Source organism: Choloepus didactylus, chromosome 8, assembly GCF_015220235.1.
Source record: "Choloepus didactylus isolate mChoDid1 chromosome 8, mChoDid1.pri, whole genome shotgun sequence".
Taxonomy (NCBI): Eukaryota; Metazoa; Chordata; class Mammalia; order Pilosa; family Megalonychidae; genus Choloepus; species Choloepus didactylus.
This window is the reverse complement of record NC_051314.1, coordinates 45,286,491-45,308,314: the sequence shown is the minus strand read 5'-3', so window position 1 is coordinate 45,308,314 and position 21,824 is coordinate 45,286,491. Positions and strand designations below refer to the sequence as shown.

Here is a 21,824-nt window from a genome sequence, read left to right as displayed (position 1 = left end):
ACCTTATTGAGATATAATTTCCATACTATAAAATGCACCAGCTTTAAAAATACAATTCAAGGAATGTCAATAAGTTCACAGTTATACAGCCATCACTACAATCTAATTTTAGAACATTGGAAGGACATTTTTTTCCTTCAGAAACAAAGCAAATGAAATTAATACACATTTTGCCCCTGCCCCCCACCAAAAAGTGAGGAGGGTCTGAAACAGATTTGTCTGAAGCTTTAGTTTGAATGATTCTGTATGAAATAGTATCTTGGCACAGGGGTTTGGCAGCAATGTCTTATAATTTCCTTGGTTTTGTTGAAATTAAAGCATAGTAATTATTTCACTATTGTTTCTCATAATTGTTTCTATTCTGTGTCAAGTGTTAATTTGGAGAGCTGACATAACTCTTCTATATCCAATACTGGCATTAAAAGACAGCCTAGATTAATAGCTTTGAGTGTGGACCCTGGAGTTAACCTCACTCTGTTTAAATCCTGACTCCACCATTTCTTAGCTGTGTGACCTTGGGGAGTTTATTTTAACTTTTCTTTTTCTTATTACTTTTAATCTGTATAATTGGATACTAATCATACATAGTTGTTTGAGTATTGTCAGGATTATATGAGATCCTGTTTGTGAAATGCTTGGAACAAAGAGAATATAAGTACATAGTAAGTGCTCAGTAAATGCAGTCAGTCATTGGCAATGGTGAGTTTTAAGATATGGCTCTATATTTTCTCGTTAACTATCAGAGATATCTGTTGCAGCTCTTGCTAAGTACTGCATTAAGAGTTTTACTTACAGTCTCTGATTCAGTACTCTCAGAAACTATGAGGAAGTATTACACCAGCAACATCTTAGAGATAAGGGAACAATGGTTTTGAGTTTTATAAGTGACTTGCCCAAAGCCATACAGAAAGTAAGTGGCTGAAGGGGCATCGGATAATTAATTCCTTTACCAAAATAAAATAAGCCAAAATGTACTTTTTATTATCTAAATAAAACTAGCCCCAAACTACCTAGTTTCCTAGATAACCCTGCAGTATATACAAACTTAGAATCAAAATGTTTAAGAAACAATTAAGGCTAATTATTAGATTAGGCAAAGCCCTGGGAAACTAATAACCGTTTTTGGTCTTCATTCCTTTCTCATAGCTTACATTAATATATATTAAGAATCTAGTGGAAACATGGTGAACAAGTTCTGATTTGTGCCCTATAATTAGCTGGTTCCTCACTTAATATCATTAGTAATGTTATTATGATTACCAAACGTAAGTACCAAATATATTACTTTGTATCATATATTTTGATTTTCAGATATATGATAACAAACCACATAACCCCAAATTAAACGCAACCTTTTTCTTCATTTATTCCTGTTTTTATTTATACATATGTTAAATGGCTTTCCTACCCTTACCTGATAAAACTTATAAATTTGCTACTCCTGAAAACAATGCCGCATTCAGATATCTGGCTTTTGGAAGCAAGGCAAGTCAGGAAAAAACTGGGTTTTGGATCAATAACCTTCTCTGGAAGGCAGGGTAAGTCTGAGATCCTCCCATTACTGGGACAATTTTATTTAATTTTAAAATCAAGTTTCTTAAGTCCTAGTCTTCTGCTGTTGTCAATAACTATGGTTCCTTATCTCCCCTTACAAAACAGAAGATTTACTGATAACTGTGTCCTTTTGAACTGTGGTTCAAATATGTTAATTTATTTTTATTTAGAGAAGTTGTAGGTTTACAGAAAAATCATGCATAAAATAGAGTTCTCATATACCCTTTCTTATAATGCAGTTTCTGTATTATTAACACATATTAGTGTGGTGTCTTGTCACAATTGATGTAAATATTGTTATAATTATACTATTAATTATTGTCCATAGTTGTATTAGAATTCACTGTTAGTCTTGTACAGTCCTCGGTTCTTGTTACATTTTTATTCCGGTAACATTTATGCAACCTAAATTTTCTCCTTCTAACCATATTCAAATATATAATTCAGTGATGTTAATTATGTTAATGATGTTGTGCTACCATTATTACCATGTATTACCAAAACTTGTCCATCACCCCAAATAGAAACTCTTTATCAATTAAGCATTAACTCCCCATTCCCTGTCCCCACCCAGCCCCTGGTAAACTGTATTCTAGTTTCTGACTCTCTGCATTTACTTAACGCTAATTTTTCACATCAGCGAGATCACACAACATTTGTCCTTTTGTGTCTGGCTCATTTCACTCAACATGATGTCTTCAAGGTTCATCTATGTTGTCACATGTATCTAAATTTCATTCTTTTTAAGGCTGAATATCAGTCCATTGTATGTTTTTTCACCCATTTGTCAGTTGGTGGACACTTAGGTTGCTTCCATCTTTTGGCAGTTCTGAATGATGCTGCTATAAGCATGAGTGTGCAAATATCTGTTCAAATCTCTGATTTCAGTTCTTTTGAGTATGTGCCTAGAAGTGGAATTGCCAGGCCATATGGTAATTCTATACTTAACTTTCTGAGGAACCATCAAACTGTCTTCTACAGTGGCTGCACCATTTACATTCCTACCTACAGTGAACAAGTGTTCCTATTTCTCTACATCCTCTCCAACACTTATTTTCCATTTTTTAAATATAATTCTTCAAGTGGTTGTGAAAAAGTATTTCACTGTGGTTTTGATTTGGATTTCCCTAATGGCTAATGATGTGAAGCATCTTTTCATGTACTTTTTGGTCATTTGTATATCTTCTTTGAAGAACTGTCTATTCAAGTATTTTGCCCATTTTTAATTGGTTTCTTTGTCTTTTTGTTATATTCTGGATATTAAACCACTGTCAGATATATGATTTCCAAATATTTTCTCCTGTTCTGTAGGCTGTCTTTTTACTTTCATAATAAAGTCCTTTGCACAAACATTTTTAATTTTGATAAAGGTCCCATTTGTCTATTTTTTCTTTTGTTGCTCATGATTTTTTGTGAAGTCTAAGAAACCTTTGCCTAACACAAGGTCCTGAAGGTGCTTCCCTATGTTTTATCCTAGGAATTTTATAGTTTTGATTCATTTATTTAGGTCTTTGATCCATTTTGAGTTAATTTTTTTAAGCAATGTGAGGTAGGTGTCTACCTTCATTCTTTGGCATGTGGACATGTAGTTTTCCTAGTACGTCTGTTGAAGAGACTATTCTTTCCCCATTTAGTGAACTTGGCACCCTTGTCAAAAATTAGCTGGCCATAGATGTGAGGATTTATTTCTGATCTCTCAATTAAATTCTCCTCTATATGTCTGTCTTTGTGAAAGTCCCATGGTGTTTTGCTTACAGTAACTTTGTAATGAGTTTTGAAATCAGGAAGTGTGGGTCCTCCAATTTTGTACTTCTTTCTCAAGATTGATTTTCCTATTTGGTGCTCCAAACCCATCGAAATAAATATGACAATTCATTTTTCCATTTTTGCAAAGAAGGCTATTGGAATTTTGATTGGGATTGCATTGAATCTGTAAACGACATTGGGTAGAATTGACATCTTAAAATATTTAATCTTCCTATCTGTAAACACATATTGTCCTTCCATTGATTTAGGTGTTCTTTGATTTCATTTAGCAATGTTTTATAGTTTTTTGTATACAAGTCCTTTGCATCCTTGGTTAGATTTATATCTAGATAGTTGAATCTTTTAGTTACTGTTTTAATTGAATTTTTTTCTTCAAATTGTTCATTACTAGCATATAGAAACTCTACTGATTTTTTTCTGTTTTGATATTGCATCCCACTACCATGCTCAATTTATTCACTCTAATAGCTTTTTATGGTGGATTTTCCAGGGTTTTCCATATATAGGATCATGCCCTCTGCAAATAGGAAAAGTTTAATGATGGTGTTGAGAATGGGTATCTTGTCTTCTTCTTGATCTTAGAACGAAAGCTTTCGTTCATTTACCACTGAGTACATTAGCTGTTGGTTTTTCATATATGCCCTTTATCATGTTGAGGAAGTTTCCTACTATTCTAGTTTTCTAAGTGTTTTTATCAAGAAAGGGTGCTAGATTTTGTCAAATGCCTTGCCTGCATCAATTAAGATGTGGCTTTTACCCTTCATTCTTTTAATGTGGTGTGTTATTTTAATTGATTTTCTTTTGTTGAACCACCCTTGAATACCTGAGATAAGTTGCAATCAATCATTGTGTAGAATTCTTTAAATGTGCTGTTGCATTCTTGTTGCTAGTGTTTTGTTACGGATTTTTTTCATCTGTATTCATAAGGGATATTGGTCTGTAATTTTCTTTTTGTGTGTTGTCTTTAGGTGGCTTTAGTATTAGGGTGATATTGGCCTCATAGAATGAGTTGAGTGCTCTCTGCTCCTCAGTTTTTTGGAAGAGTTTGAGCAGAATTGATGTTAATTCTTCTTGGAACGTATGGGGAAATTTCACCAATGAAGCTATCCAGTCTTGGGTTTTCTTTGTTCGTATGTTTTTGTATTATGAATTCATTACCCTTACTTTTTATTGGTCTGTTGTTGGGATCTTCTGTTTCTTCTGGAGACACTGTAGGTAGTTTGTGTTTCTAGGAATCTGTCCATTTCATCTAGGTTTTCTAATTTGTCAGTGTACAGTTGTTCATAGTATCCTCTTACATTCCTTTTTTTTTATATCCTTGAAGTCAGTACTAATTTCCTCCCTTTCATTTCTAATGTTAGTTATTTGTATACTCCCTATTTATTTCTTGGTCAATCAAGCTACAGGTTTGTCAATTTCATTGATTGTCAGTGAACCAACTTTTGGTTTGTTGATTTATCTATTGCTTTTTTTATTCTCTATTTCATTTATCTCTGCTCTAATCTGTTATTTCCTTCCTTCTGCTCACATTGGGCTTAGATGTCCTTCTTTTTCTAGATCCTCCCACTGTGAAGTTAAGTCTCTGATTGGAGATATTTTTTCTTTTCTAATGTAAGCACTTAGAACTATAAAATTTCCTCTCATCCCTGCCTTTGCTGCATCCAGTAAGTTTTAGTACTTTGTGGTTTTGTTTTCATTTGCCTCAAGATATCTCCTAATTTCCCTTGTGATTTCTTCTTTGACCCATTCATTGTTTAAGGATGTGTTGTTTAATTTCCACATATTTATGAATTTTCCAGTTCTCCCTATGTTATTCACTTCTAGCTTCATTACCTTGTGGTTGGAGAAGATGCATTGTCTGATTTCAATATTTTTGAATTTACTGAGACATTTTGTGACCTAACATATGGTCTATCCTAGAGAATGATCCATGTACACTAGAGAAAAATGTGTGTTCTGCTGCTGTTGGGTGAAGTGTTCTATATGGGTCTGTTAAGTCTAGTTTGCTTATAGTATTGTTCATGTCTTTTATTTCCTTATTTATCTTCTGACTACATGTTCTATCCGTTATGAAAGTGGTCTGTTGAAGTCTACTACTATTAATGTAGAACCATCTATTTCTCCCTTCAAAGTGTCAATATTTGCTTCATATGTTTTTGGACTTTGCTGTTAGGTACACACATATGTATAATAGTTACGGCTTTTTGTTGAATTGTTCCCTTTATCAGTATATAGTGACCTTCTTTGTCTCTCATAACAGTTTTTGACTTAAAATCTGTTTTGGTTGGTATTTGTATATCACTCTTTTTGTTACTACTTGCATGATGGATCTCTTTCCATCCTTTCATTTTCAAACTACTTTTTGTCTTTGAATTTAATGTCTCTCATAAACAGCGTATAGTAGACTCTTTCTTTTTCACTCATTGTGCCCATCTCTGCCTCTCGACTAGAGAGTCTATTCCATTTACATTTAAAGAGACTACTGATAATGCAGGACATTCTTCTCCCGTTTGCATTTGGTCTTTGTAAGTCTTATACCTTTTTTATTTGTAATCCTTCTGTCAATTCCTACCTTATTTATTTGATTTTTTGAATCCTTTTTCATTTCCTTCTGTATATATTTTTCATATATATTCTTTGTGCTTCCATGGGGCTTAAATTTAACATTCTAAACCTATAACAATTGCATTTGTTTGATGCCAGCTTAGCTTCACTAGCATACATAAACACTGTTCCTATATGCCTCTCCCCCCACTTTTTTATAGTACTTGTTCCAAATTGTATATCCGAAACCATGGATTTACCATTACATTTTATGTGTTTACATTTTAGAGCCTTTAGCGGGGATCTTTATTTCTTTATGCCACATTGATCCATGTCTAGTGTCTTTTTCTTTCAGTTTAAACAACTCTCTTTAGCACTGCTGGTAGAGCAGGTCTAGTGGTGATACTCCCTCAGCTTTCGTTTATGTTGGAGCATCTTAATCTCCCTCATTTTTGAAAGACAGTTTTGCCAGATATAAAATTCTTGGTTTGCATTTGTTTTCTTTCAGCATTTTAAATATTTCATTCCAGTGCTTTCTTGCCTCTATGATTTCCAATAAGAAATCATTACTTACTCTAATTAGTGCTACCTTGTACCTAACACATTGCTTTCTTGCAGCTTTCAGAACACTCTTTTTGTCCGTGCATTTGACAGTTTGACTACCATGTCTTGGCCTGTTTCTCTTTGAGTTTATCCTATTTGGGGTATGTTGGGCTTCTTGAGTTTGTATATACATTTCTTTCATTAAAGTTGGGAAATTTTCTGTCATTATTTCTTTGAATATTCCTTGTACTTCATTCCTTCTTCTCCTCTGGTACTACTATAATGCATGCATTGGTACACTTGGTGGTGTTCCACAGGTCTCTTTGGCTCTGTTCACTTTTTTATTCTATTTTCTTTTGCTCCTCAGCCTGAATAACTTCAGTTATCTTGTCTTCAAGTCATGAATTCTTTCTTCTGCCAACTCCAATCTGCTATTAAACCCTCTGGGGAATTTTTCACTTCAGTTACTGTTGTCTTCAGCTCCAGTATGTCTCTGTGGTTCCTTTTTAAAATTTCTGAAACTATTGAAATTCTCATATTACTCATTCATCATTTTACTGATAGCCTGTAGTTCTCTCATTGTGTATTCCTTTATTTCATTGAGTCTATTGATGATGAGTTTTTTAAAGCATTTTTTATTGTGAGCTTTAACATGTATACATAGCAGTGATAATTTTCAAAGTACAATTTAACAAGTAGCTAGAGATGAAATTTCAATGAATATCATGGGTCATAGTTCCACAACTTCCACTATTTCCATTATTGTAAAATGTAACATACATAAAGAAAGGTGTTAACTTTCGATGTACAGCTCAATAAACAGTTATACAGGTAGTTTCAAAAATTGTTATGGGTTGCAGTTCCAGTTTTAGTTCTTCCTTATTATGCAATATAGGGTATATACAGAAAGGTGAAGACTTTCAAAGCGCAATTCAATGAATAGCTATAGAGCAAATTTCAAAATATGTTATAGGTTACAGTTCCACCATGTCATTTACCTCCTTCCAGCTATTCCAGCACATCAGCATCTGAAAATATATATATATATATAAAGTTTCATTATCATAGAACTTTGTTAAATCTTATCTTGTTTGTTGCTGCCCCTTCTTCTCACTTGATCTCTTTCTCCATTTTCAGGGGTGTCTAAGCAGTGAGCAAGTAAGCACCCTAACTGATGATAAGTTTTTAAAAGTCCTTGTCCAATATGTCCAAAGACTGATCTTGGATTTTTATCTTATTCCTTTGATGGGCCATAATTTCCTGTTTCACTGTCTTGTTATCTTTTGTCGCACATTATACGATTTAGTGTTTAGTGTTTTCACAGTCTTTGCAAATTGGCTCTGCTTTGCCTTGTGCTCTCCTTCAAAGTTTAGCCCTCCTACAAAGAACAACCTGAGGTGAAAGTGAAATGTAGGGTCTTGTGTCTTTGCAAGCCTGTATCTTGTCCTGAGCTTGTTGCTTGCTCACTCATGGCCTTAGGAATTCCCCCATTTACACAATTACACAATTCCCCCCCTTCTCCATATGAAATAGACACCCCCCAGTACTCTGTTGTATGACTTGAAACTGATAATAATTTGCCCTGACCTCTTGGACTTAATTGTTTCTTATATTGTTTTAGCTGTCTGCAAGCTGCTTCTGCCTGCAGGGCAAGTTCTGGGAAGGTGAACCAGGGAAGAGTTTCCTGGTTCAGTTTTTCAGGCTGCTACGCAATAGATTGGCACTAACATACACACACCCCAGTATGCACGTGTTTGTTACTCTGCTTCCTCTGGAACGGGGCCAAGGACCCACACAGGAGTTCAGGCAGCTCCAGACTGTGCCAGGGATGGAATGGGAAAGGGCCTGCAAGGGCACCATGAGCTTCTCCTATAATTTTGAAAGCTGTGTTTTCTTGATTTGGTGCTTGCCCTGTTACTGCAATCCTTTAAATGTTTTCTGGAGTTTTGAAGAAGATGACTCTGCCAGTTTTTGCTAGTTGCCCAAAGATTCTGCGCGGGAAAGGCATCCTGAAATGTCTTACATGACCATCTTTGTCAACTGGAAGTCTGTTCAGATATTTTAAATTAAACTTTTGAGTATTGAAGGCATTGAAAGACCTTTTATTGCTATAATTTTTACTTCAGTGCATTTCTAATCAAACCGTCTTCTTTATTTTCGCTACAAGCATTTTCTTCTGCTTTCTCCCTTTAAAACCAGTTTGAAGCACAGAGTCACATTAGATTGTTTTTAAGTAGGTTATATATTTCCATTGAAGTACATAGTGCTTGCCAATAGTGTATTAAGAGTGGTATTAAGAGTTGGGAGAATGAATGCCACAGGGTGTGTGGCAAGCAATGACAGAATGCCCAAAGTCCTCCTCATAAGAAAATGTATCAAACTCTGGTTTCCACAAGCAAGACTCAATATTAGTCAAATAGACAAGTATACAAAGATGTATTAAATGTCCTCTGTCCCATTTGCTTCTCATTTTTCAACAACCACTATAGTTAGAATTACTGTTTTCCCAGTAACTTAAGATTTATATATCTACTTAATAAGCACAACCCCTAGCATCATGTGTGATATAACTGATGCTTAACAAATGTTGGTTGAATGAATAAATGAAAAAACAAATGACCCTGCCCTGTAGATTGGGCTGTAAGATATTTATATTATTTATTGGAATATGCTGCTTCTTCTGCCAGATTAAATTTACTGTCATGTGCATTGCAGTAACTCTTTTACCTGGCTGATTTTTTTCATCTCAGGCATTATTTCTACAGAAAAGTTTTCTGATTCTAGCTTGAAGCACCTCTCACTGTGTTCTCATAATATCTGGTATAAATGTTAGCTGCCGTATAACATAGCATAGCATAACATAACATAACATGTAATAGCTACTGCTCTTGCCTGGCATTTACCAATTATTTATTCAAGGCATTATTCCACTTCTAATCCATATTATCTAAAATAGGCCTTTCCTTACTACACTTGCTCTTTCTCACTGGACCCTGTTTCATTCACAACATTTATTTGCCACTCTTTTGTTTTGTTATTTAAACTGTTACTTATTATATTGTGTTTTCACCAACGAAATGTAAGTTTCAGGAAAGGAGAAACCATGTCAGTCTTTTTCACTGTTATATCCTCAGCACCTAGAACATTTCTATGTGCATAATAAGTCAATACATATTTTAATAGGAAAGAAAATAAATGGATATGACATATTAATAATAAAAACTTTCTAACTGCATTGCAGATGATATCTCTTGATTAAGTAATATAAGGTTTGGAATCTACTTAAATTTTTTACAGAAGACAAAATCAGACTAGGGAATTCAGTTCAGTGAAGCATAAAACAAATTTCCATTTAAAAAAATGATCTAAAATAATGAGACTTGGGGATGGCAATCCATGGTCAGAGGGAACAGGCAATTAACCTCTTATTTGGTCACATCAATCATAAATAGCATGTATTTTTCTCTGTTGCCTCCTGGAATTCAGCCATAGTAGAATACACACACACACGCTAAAGTATAGGTGTATATGTACAAAAATATCCTATGTATATAGGTTTTATATATACTTTATATATAAATATATGTACACTTTATATATATCATATATATATGCATATATAATATTTTACAATAAACAGGATAAAACAGCATTCAAAATTTTTAGTTAGGTTAAAAATTTAGAAGAGATTTCAGAGATCTTACAGTTCATTGAGACATTGTTTATTAGTTTTTTCTCAAAAATATACAGAAGGAGTTCTACTTCTGGTAATAGTGGACTATGGTAATTCATATAACCCTCCTGTAGAGAGCAACAACAAAAGCTAGAAAAAATATTTTTAAAGAAATGTAATTAAAGTCAATGAAGAACTACCAAGTAATTGAAAAATTATAAGTAAATAGAAAATTAAGAAAGATAAAAAACTTAGCAACACTTTTGGGAAAGTCACTTGTCTGAGTGAACTGAAAATAGATCTTTAACTAGCCTCTTTCCGGAAGCAAGCACAAATCATCTCCAAAAGAATATAATATCCTAGATTTTAAATTACCTCTATAATTTTTCCTGTACAATATTTGGCATACAATAAAAATAAGTAGGCTTTGAAGGCAAGACATCATCAATTGCCAGGAGAAACAATAGACAGTAGAAATAAAACAAAAGAGGTTTCAGATATTAGAAACTTTAAAGGAACCATACTTATGCCTTTGGGGATAGAAGAATAGATTGAGACTTTCAACAGGATATTAAACCTCTTAATATCCCCAAATAGAAAATTCTAAAGCTTAAAAGCACAATAACTGAAATTATAAACTCATTGTATGCACTCAACTGTAGAATAAATAAAGCTGAAGAGTGAATAATCAGCTGGAAGGTAGCTCTGAAGAAAATATCCAGATCAGCATATGAAAACACAGAGAATTGAAAGTACAGAAAAGAGAAGAGACATATGGGATACAGGAAAGAAATGTTTAACATAGATGTTAATTAGATTCCAGGAAGAGGAGTGGAGAGAATGGTGTAGAAGTAATATTTGAAGAGTTAATATTAAGAATATACCAAAAGTGAAGAATAAGCTCAAGCAATAAGTTCAAGCAACCCTATGAACCCCAAGTAAAATATATACAAAGAAAACCATATCTTGGTATATCTTAGCATTATTGCTAAAATTCAAAGACAAGGAGAAAAAAAAACTGATAAAATTTTGAAAGCATATTACCTTCAGGGAGCAACAATAATACAGCTTACTTCTTAATAGAATCAATGAAAGTCAGAAATCAATGGAATGATATCTTAAAAATGTTGAATGAAAGTAAATTTCACTGTGGAAGTCTATGTCTAGCAGAACTATTTCCTTGAAAAATGAAAGCAAAGCACTCTTTCAACCCAGCTACCCACCAGTTTCTTATCCAGACAGCCACAGAAAAATGAAGAATAGTATCTGGGAACCTGAGTCGAAGCTTCACAGAGGTGGTGGAATACAATAGAGGCTTTGGGAGAAGACCATCACATCCTTTCCATTGTTTACCTTTTACCTTGCCCCCTGCAGAAACCATCTGCCCACCTCCTTTCTTGTGCTTACCTACTTGCTACTAGGACATGTCCTATAATTCTGTGATAAACAGTAATCCTATCAAGATTTCAGATAATTATTACAACACCTGCAAGTTCATCATCCTCAAGAAGATTAAATTTTAAATTAGATGACACAAGATAATTAAGTAAAATTGGATTTGGACTGCAAAGACATACTAGCTGAAAGACATACCTGTTGATATCTTAGTTTTCACAACTGTAAATGGGAACATTAATCTTTACTTCTCAGGATGTGTTGAAACTTAAATGAGAATCTAAGGGCCTCCAGATAAAGATTATGGATTTGAAAACTACACTAAAACTTCAGTGGAGATATTTTTATGACACATACTAACAAAGATTGGAAGACCAGGAAGGGGAACAGTAGTAGAATTTTGTCAGCTAGAATACAAGTATGAGTGTTAATGAGAAAGCAAAAGCTTAAACCAGCAATGGGGAAATCCGAGAATTTTCTCAAACTCAGAGGTTCAGGAATTGACAGCAATAGGCCCTCTGAATGTGGGAGTGAAGAGGGTATTGAAATAAAGAGTTCTATCTTAACTGTACAGAATTTCTGAAGTTAAGAGAGTCTCTGGTCTCAGCAACAACAGGCTTATTTGAAATCCTGGGCATTTTACTAAAATTAAGAATATGTGTAGGTCTACACATGTATAAGTCAGGGTTCTCCAGGGAAACAGAAACAATAGAGAGAATGTGTGTGTGTGAATGTCTGTGTGTGTGTGTGTGAGTGTGTGTGTGTGTGTGTGAGTGTGTGTGTGTGTGTGTGGTCTGTATGAAGAGGCTTATTTTTGCAATTACACAATTATGGGAGCCAGTAAGTCTGAATTTTTAAGGCAGGCTGATGCTTGAAAACTCAGATAAGAGTTGATGTTGCAGTTTTGAGTCTGAAATTTGTAGCATAGGTCAGCAGTCTGGAAACTCAGGTAGGATTTTTATGCTGCGGTCTTGAGACAGACTTTCTTTCCAGGAGGTTTCAGTGTTTGCTTTTAAGGCCTCCAGCTGATTGCATGAGGTCCACCTGTTAAAAAATCTTCTTACTTAAAGTAAACTGATTATAGATGCTGATCACATCTATAGAATGTTACACAATACCTTCACAGAAACACCTAGATTAGTGTTTGACTAAATAGCTGAGTACTATAGCCTAGCTATAGCCTAGCTATAGCCTAGCTAAGTAGATATATAAAACTAACCATCACAACATACTAAATACTCAGGTCCTTAAGAATGCTGATAACTAGGGCTTTAACCTACAGGAAAAATAGTAGTAGTTTTCCCATAGATTCTTACCAGACCATGAGAAAAGACCTAAATATTGACAACTGGTGTTTCCCAATATAGGACTCACATCACACTGTGGTGAAGTTCTCGGATGATGAGCCTCACGCATTTGTGCTGAGTTCTCTATCAACTTTACAGTCCCTCACTCTGAAATGTAAGCACACAGATGAGAATTGTTGGAACATACAAAGAAAACCTATAACACAAAAGTTAGGTAAAAAGTAACAAGTATAAAAATCAACTTGATGGAAACAGACACTGCAGGGTGAGAAAATTAAAATATCATGCATATTTTCAGGGACATAAGAAAACATTGCATCCATGAAATAAGAATTAGATGCTATAGTAAGAGAGAAGTCAGAAAAACAGAAAAGATCTCTTAGGAAATAAAGACCATGGTAGCAGAAATGAAAACTCAGCCAAAGGGTTTAAAAGGTAAAGTTAAAGACGTTTCCCAGAAACTGAAGAAAAATACAAAGTGATGAGAAACAGGAGAAAATATTTTAAAAAAGAGACACAGTCCAGATTCTTGATTAAGAATAGGAGATCAAGAAAGAGAGAACACCAGTACCAAATAGATGGAAGGAAATTATGAAGGAAATCACTCTAAAATAGTCCCAACAGTAAGGGACATCAGTTTTCAGTTTGAGAGAGTTCATTCAATTTTAGGAAATGAATGACAACAAACCCATCTCTGTGGCATACCTATGTGAAATTTCAAAATACTAGGGCAAAGAGAAGAGTGTAAAAGTCCTGCAGAAGGAAAAACAGATCACATGCAATGGGTCACTTATCTAAAAGGCATTGTATTTATTATTAAACTTAGAATCTAGAAGATAATGGAACAATATATTAACATTCTGTGGAAAACTATTTCCAACTTAGAATTATAAATTCAAAGTAACTTATTAAAATGAAAAATATGAAAACATAGCAAGTCTTAAACAATTTATCTCCACTGAAGCATTGCTTAGGAAGCTGATGAAGGAACTGCCACACTAACATGAGAAAGCAAACCAAGAAAAAGGAATACATGAGATACAAAAAAAAAAAAAAAAAAAAAGAGCCAAAGGAATCCCTGTGATGATGGTAAAGAGAAATCCCAAGATGACCACTCACACAGGCTTAGAGAATAGGCACTCCATGATGACAGAGAACACTAAGAACATTCTTCTATTAAAAAAAAACAAAAAACACCACCTTTCTGATTATATGATGTATTTGAATATATAGATGGGAGATATACTCTTTTGGAAGAGAGTTTTGGGGTGAGTTATTGCTATATGCATAGAAACTATGGCACAAATATATAGTAGATGTCCTCTGCTGACAGAATTTGGAGATTATTATACATAAAGAACTAACTGTAAAAATGATATATTAATTTGATGTAAGAAAAAAATTATACAAGAAAGGAATTATGATCTGTAACTTCTATGCCCCTTTTTTTGTATGAGTAGTTGTGTTTTGGGGGTTCAGATCCACAATCAAGTTCACACAACACCTAGTTTATTTTAGCTTTAGGGAAAAACAGATCAGAGAAAACCAGGCCAGCATTGTAAGTATAGTGAGGACACCATGATGCTCAGGCACAACTGGTGTCCCAATCATTCTGCATTTAGGAAATATAGGAGCATGAGAGACAAGATTGTGAGTGTGTGGACAACCTCACTTCAGGAAAGCCATCAACTCTGGAATCCTTGCAACTTTTATAATAAGTTTTATTCAGGTTATATATTAGTCAGGGTTCTGCAGAGAAACAGAAGTGACAGGATATACATATTTAATTATTATTTTATTATTATAGGAATGGGCTCATACAATCATGGGGGAGTGGGCAAGTCTGAAATCCATAGAGCAGGCTGCATGCTGGAAATTTTTTAGAAAAAGGGGGACGTGTGATTCTGAAATCTGGCATGTCTATACTCTGTAGTGCAGGCCGCAAGCTGGAAATGCCTCCAAAGTAGGTAAAGTTGTATTCCCCAGGAGAAGCTGGCTGGCTACAGAATAGGCAGAAATTCTTCATTCTGACTGCTGAAATCCTCAGTTCTGCTTTTTGACATCCAACTGATTGGATGAGAAGACTGCCTTCATTGCTGAGAGCAGTTTTCTGATGCAATCAACTGATTACAGATGCTAATACATCTACAACATACCCTGATAGTAATAATTAGGCCAGTGCTTGCTTGACCAAAGAACAGGACACCATAACCTAGCCAAGTTGACATATGAAATTAACCATCATAGGTTACTTTGTCGAGTACATGACCATTTAGTTACTTAGTGGCATATGACTATTTTCTGGTTCAGTTGCATCTCATCAACAATGGTTACTTACTACTCAATAAATGATCTCAAAATGAAGCAAAGGTGCTTGGCCTGGTACAGCTGAATTCTCATATGTCTTTAACCCAGTACTGATCAAATTCTGAAGATCAAAACTTCACACCTGCTTGCTGCTGGAGTAAAGAGAGAACAAGCGATTAATCTTTCCTTTCTAGTAGTCTACATGACTTAACTGTAAATAATACTTACATAATAATAATTATATAAACACTGAAAATTGATCTAACCTAAAATTATGATTTATATATGAAAGGGGGAGAAGGAGGTATATGTGTGTGTGACAGAGTTGACGTAATAAGACTAAATCCTTATCTTTCATACTGTGAAGGCAATAAGTAATATAAATTTTTTAATCAAGTTATATAGGGCCTAATAGTGGGAGAAATGACTAAGATAGTTGAATGTGGTTGTCTTTGAACTGTGAGAATTGGGAGTGGGATGAGCTAGAGCAGAGGACTGTTATTTTTCATTCTTTAAACCATGTACCTTGAAAAAAAATTTAACTATTGAATGAGAAGTGTTTGAAATCACCCATTTAAGGGTTTGTTTCTTTAATGAAAATTAATAAAAGAAAACATATTAAAGTGAAAAAATCGAAATGAACATTGACTTAGTCCAGGATGTGTAACAACAATAATTTCTGGTGGATTTAAAATATTTGTAGACATGATAACAATAGCATTTACACTTTATTTTTCCTAACTCTGCATCAGATCACTTTTCATACCTACATACCCAGGATTCTTTTTTTCTTTTCAATGAGTCTTCCTTCCTTCCTTCCTCCCTTCCTCCCTCCCTCCCTCCCTTCCTTCCTTCCTTCCATCTCCACACAAGTGGTGGGACAAGAAATGTACACAGTAGGTTGGAATTCAACAGGACTATGGATCCCAGCCCAAACCCTGTAGACCTACACTTTTTCTTAATTTTGGTTAAGTTGCTTAATTTTCATCATCAATTTATTGGAGCCAATGATACCTACAATATATAGTTAATGGGTAAATTTTAAAAAAATTGTAGAAGATACTAGAATAAGCTAGCATTTAGAATGTGAGAACTATGGCTAAATTCCTCATTTTCCCTATTTAATCTATCAACACATGTTTATTGAATATCCACTGTGAGCTGTGACACTGCAAGGAATTGAGGATACAGTGGTGAATGATATAAACACAGACCATGATGGGTAATGGAGTTCACTGTCTGGCAGAGGGAACAAAGAAGATGAAGGGGATGGATGGGTGGGTAGAACGATTGACATTTGTAAATACACATGTAAGTGTATAATGACACAACTAACGAAAGTTCTGTGGAGGAAAAGAAGAGGGGGCTCATTGAATGTATAACAAGGGTCACATCTAGTCTGGAGAGATGAGAGAAGTGACACTTGGATTGAGACTGAAGGATGAGTAGGAATATCTAGAAAAATAGAGAAGTGGGCCAAAATGAGTTTTCCAAGTCGAATGTGACTTTTGAAAGACTTAAGAGAAGAGGAACCTGGGCCATTCTAAGAACGGAAAGAAAGCCTGAGAACAAAGAGTGCGATGAAGCTGAAGAAGTTGGCAGGGGACAGAGCAATTTTAGTCTGTCCTTTTTAATCCACATTGAGTATTTAGCTTTCTGCATTCCAAGAACAACAGTCATTGTGCAATTATAAGCAAAAGATGAAATGGTCAGATTTTTTTAAACTTTTTATTTTGACATATTATCAAAATTATAGGACAGTTACAAAAAATGCAAACTCCATATGGAGAATTCCAAAATACCCCGTATCACCCCAGATACCAAGATCTACCAATTTTAACATTTTTCCACATTTGCTATATCATTCTCTCTGTTTATCCATCCATCCATCTATCCATCTGTCTATCAATCCATTTTCTGAACACTTGAGTATAAGTTGCATATATCATGATCTTTGTACACTTAATACTGCCATGTGCATTTCCTAAGAACAAGGATATTCACTTATTTATCTATTTTAAGAATATTTATCAAATTCAAGAAATTTAATGTTGATATAAAAGTTACAGTCTACATTCTAATTTTTTTCATATATTACTAAAATGTGCTTTTGAGCCTTCTCTGCTATCTTGTTAGATCCTATCCAGGGTCATGTATTGCCTTAATTATCATTGCCTCTTCAGTTGCCCTTTCTTTTTTCTTATTATGGAAACATATATAAAACATAAACTTTCCTGTCTCAACCACTCGCAAGCATAACATTCAGTGGGATTAAGCACATTCATTATGTCGTGGTACCCTCACCACCTTCCATTACTAAAATTCATCTCCGCCAGAACCCTACATCCATTTTCTGTCTCTATGAACTTCCATGTTCTCTGATATTTTCTTTGTCGTTTCTACATGGGGCTTAAATTTAACATACTAAATCTGTAACAATCTCATTTGCTTTGATATCAACTTAATTTCAATAGCATACACAAATTATGTTCTTCTGCTCCACTGACTCCCCACCTTTACTTTTTCAATCTATCATCACAGATTACATGTTTATACATTATGAGTCTGAAACCATTGATTTATCATTGTGTTTTATGCATTGCCTTTGGATCCTGTGGGAAGTAAAAAATGGAGTTACAAACCAAAAATTCAGTAGTACTGGTAATTTATATTTACCCTGTTGATACCCTTACTGAAGATCTTTATTTCTTCATGAACCTTCAATCTATTGTCTATTGTCCTTTCCTTTCAACCTGCAGAACTCTCTTTAGCACCTCTTACAGGACTAGTCTAGTGGTGACAAATTCCCTAGGCTCTTGTTTATCTGGAAATGTCTTAATCTCGCCATCATTTTTGAAAGACAGGGTATAAAATTCTTAGTTGATAGGTTTTTTTGTTTTGTTTTCAGCACTTTAAATATGTCATCCCCTGCCTTCTTATTTCCATGGCTTCCAATGAGAAATCTGTACTTGATCTTACTGACATTCCCTTTTACATGACATGTTGCTTCTCTCTTGTGGTATCAGAATTCTCTATTTTCGGCATTCAACAGTTTGTATTTGGATTTATCCTGTTTGGAGTATGTTGAGCATCATGGATATATATCCATGTCATTCATTAAATTTGGCTCATTTTCAGCCATTATTTCTTTGAGTATTCTCTCTGCTGCTTTCTTTCTTCTTCTAAGACTGCCACCATGTATATATCATATGTATATCATTACCCTTGATGGTGTCTCATAGGTTCCTCAGGCTCTGTTCCCTTTTCTTCTTTCTTTCTTTATTCTGCCTCTCAGATTGGATGATTTCAGTTATCTTATCTTCAAGTTCACTGATTCCTCTTTTTTTTTTTTTTTTTTTTTTTTTTTTTTTTTTTTTTGCTGGCTCCAATCTGCTGCTTAAACCCTGTAAGGAATTCTTAATTTCTGTTACTGTGGTTTTCAGTTCTGTTTGGTTTCTTTCATTCTCATTGTGTTCATCTATCATTTTTCTTATTTCCTCTAGCTCTTTGTTCATGTTTTCCTTTAGCTCTCTGAGTATATTTAGGACCATTTTTTAAAAGTATTTTTCTGGTTTGTCCCAGGTCTGGTCCTTCTCATTGTTTGTTTCTAATGCTTTAATCTTCCCCATTGGCTGGGTCATCACTTCCTGTTTGTTTGTATGTTTTGTAAATTTTTTGTTGAAACACAGGCATTTTTTATATTTTAATTCATTATTGCTGAAATTTAGATTCTTGGGTATTTGTTTCTTAAGCTTATATCCAGCTAGTATTAAAGAGCTTTCTTTAAGTGCCAGGAGCTAACAAAAATAAATGAGAAGAAGGAAAAAAAGAAAACACCTTTCCCAGTCTTTCAGATTGACTTGAGTGCTATCCTTTAGGGCTTATCCATACAATGACTTTAGAGAATAGTTCAAGACCAAAGCCCAGGGGATGCCTTGGTCCTTTATGGGTGCATGCCTCTTATCGTGGGCATGTGCTGTGGCCCTTGGTGTTCCCCTGTTTACAGTATACAAATGTTCCTTCTTCCCTAGGAAACAGTTTCCTTATGGTCCCAAGCACTGTATGTCCTACAACCAACAATCCCTTGCCCAAGGTAACACAATTTGACTGCTCTCCCACAGCATTCTGTAGGATAGCTCTTGAGCTGCCTTCTACATGCAGTTTAAGTTCTTCAATAATGAATTTGTCAGGCCACTGCCAGAGAGATTTGATGAGACATACATGCTCCCCATATGTGCACATGAGCTACTCAGTTCCCTCTGGAACTGGGACCAAGAGTAGGTACTAGGAGTGAGGACTGGCTCTATGCCAAGCCTGTGAGGGGTGGGAGAAGAGCCAGATGGGGTACCATGAGATCCTACTACCTTTAAGTGGCCTTTTTCTTGATTCATACTGACTGTTACTACAGTCCTTTAACTGTTTTCTAGGGTTTTGAGAAATATGTTTCTGCCAGTTCTTGCTGGTTGTTCAAATCTTCTATTGAGATATGGAGCCCTGAAGCATTGCATTTGCTATCTTGATCCCAGATTGACTTTTAAAATGAGGATTGCTGAAAATGTGGTATTAAGAACAGATTGGAAGGAAGCAGAAATTAAAATAAGACCCATTAGTTGGTCATTACAATAATCCAACATAGAGATGGTACGTAGCTTGAACCTGAGTGAACACAGTAGACATAGAGACACCATGGGACAAAAAACAAGTAGCAGTCATGATGTATAAGTTTGTTCAACTTACTTCTCCCCTATTAAATGAGAATAATAATACCTATCCCCTAGAGTAATTGTGAGGGTGAGATAATGCATGTGAAGTGCTCAGCACAGTGTTCAGTCTTCACTATGTAGCAGCTAACAATTTTATTTCCATTATTACAAACTTCTCTATAATTTTATTTCTTCCCTTATCTCTCAGTAAATTGTGTCTCATTTCCTTTCCAAGGCTAAAATGTTCATCTTTGCTTTCAATGTTACCCTGTCGGATCCCATGATGTTTCTTCATGTTTAATTATTTTCCTCTTTTGTATCTTAAATTTCTGCTTCTATTACCTCCACTAACTTCTTAAATTCCTCATATAAACAAGCTGCATCTTTGCCATTGCAAACCATGACATTGCTTCTTTCTAAAGCTACTACCCCATCTTTCTTTTTTTCCCTGACGAATTTCCTAGGCAGTCTAATCAATGTCTTCATGCCTCTCCTTCTGTTCATTCTGCCTGTTTTATTCCTTCAAAAAGCATTTTTGAGTTTCCATTGTTTTCCATTATAGTTGAGACTAGAAGCACAAGTCAAAAACAGTTTTTGCTTTTGGAGAAGCTCAGTCTAATGACAGAGACAATCTAATAAATTGAAATTTATGATCAGTTGTGACAGTCTTTTATGAAGTTATATACAGCATACACTCTAATCACGTTCACATCTTTCTACTCAAACTACATTCATTACAGTACTCAAAGTTAAAAACTTTATTGCTTTTCAGTCCTCATTTCACTTGCTCCTTCTGTTGTTTTTAATAACTCTCCCAGAATTTCTCTTCTCCCTTTATATCTTCATTCCCACTCTCCTGGTTCTCCTATTTACCTGCCACTCCTTTAGGTCATCTGATCTGTTTCTCTTCCTCAAATTTCATTATCCTTTGGAACTTTGTCTTTGACCCTATTCTCTGCTCAATCCAGAGGAAGCAAGTTTTTACTCATAAATTTTACAAAAATTTACAAAATTTTACTGGTTTACTTTGTCAAATGTTAAACCAAGTAAATATAGGGATACAAAGATGAATAGCATAATACCTGTGCTTAAAACCTGCACTTGAATTAATTTGAGTGGATTAAATAAATAATCTACTCAAAACAAATAGGCAAAACAAAACATGTGGAAGTACAATATCAGATTTATTCCATGGCATGATGGAGGGACCAAGGGAGAATTTCTAATCCTCTCGTAACTTTTGCTTACAGGCAGTGATAGCAAAACTCTATTTCCATCCTTCCCTCTTTGATTTTTTCTAGACACTTCAAACCCAGTATGTCTAACATGAACTGTAATATACTCACTCCACTCTGCCCACCTGCTTGATTCTTTTTATTTCCTGTCTCTGTTGAATAGTATCATTAGTCATTCACTAACTTAACCTAGAAAAATCAGAATCATTCTTAATTCTGTTCTCTCTCATTCCCTAAATATGAGCACTACACCCATATTTACCATTGCCCTTGATGTGTCTTGCCTTGAAATATTGCAGTAGCTTCCTTTCTGGTATTCACACATGTCTCAATCTTGTAAATGCAATCATATTCATTTCTATTGCAATGTCTTCTAAATCATGATTCTGCATACAGTAGTCCCGGTTTAAAATTTTGTAACAATTTTCTGTTTCCTCTAGCCCAAATTCTAAAGTCTTTAGCATAGAGTATCCTGCCCTCACTGGTTCCAGCCTGCATTTCCAGCCTAACCTGTGCCATTCCTCCCCACCCCCTGAAAAATTTCAATGTATCTCCAATAGAATGAACTACTTGTTCTTTTCAAAATATATCCCGCTTCCATACCTTTATGTTACTTTATCTCTAATGCCCTTCCTCACCTTTCTAGTTTCAGACTCCTACTTATCCTTCAAGACAGTGAAAAATGCCATTTCATTTGTAAATCATCCATAATGTCCCCAAGCTTCCTATGTAACACTATCTTGTGACTATATGTCTCTATCTGTTTCCTCCTTTGACTGTTAATCAAGGTCAGGGA

At 34.8% G+C, this 21,824-nt stretch overlaps 1 protein-coding gene across 4 annotated transcripts in view; it reads left to right on the top strand.

The window, feature by feature from the left end:
* Positions 1–21,824, top strand: part of LRRIQ1 (leucine rich repeats and IQ motif containing 1) — a 250,333-nt gene that overhangs the window by 155,146 nt on the left and 73,363 nt on the right. The window lies entirely within an intron of this gene.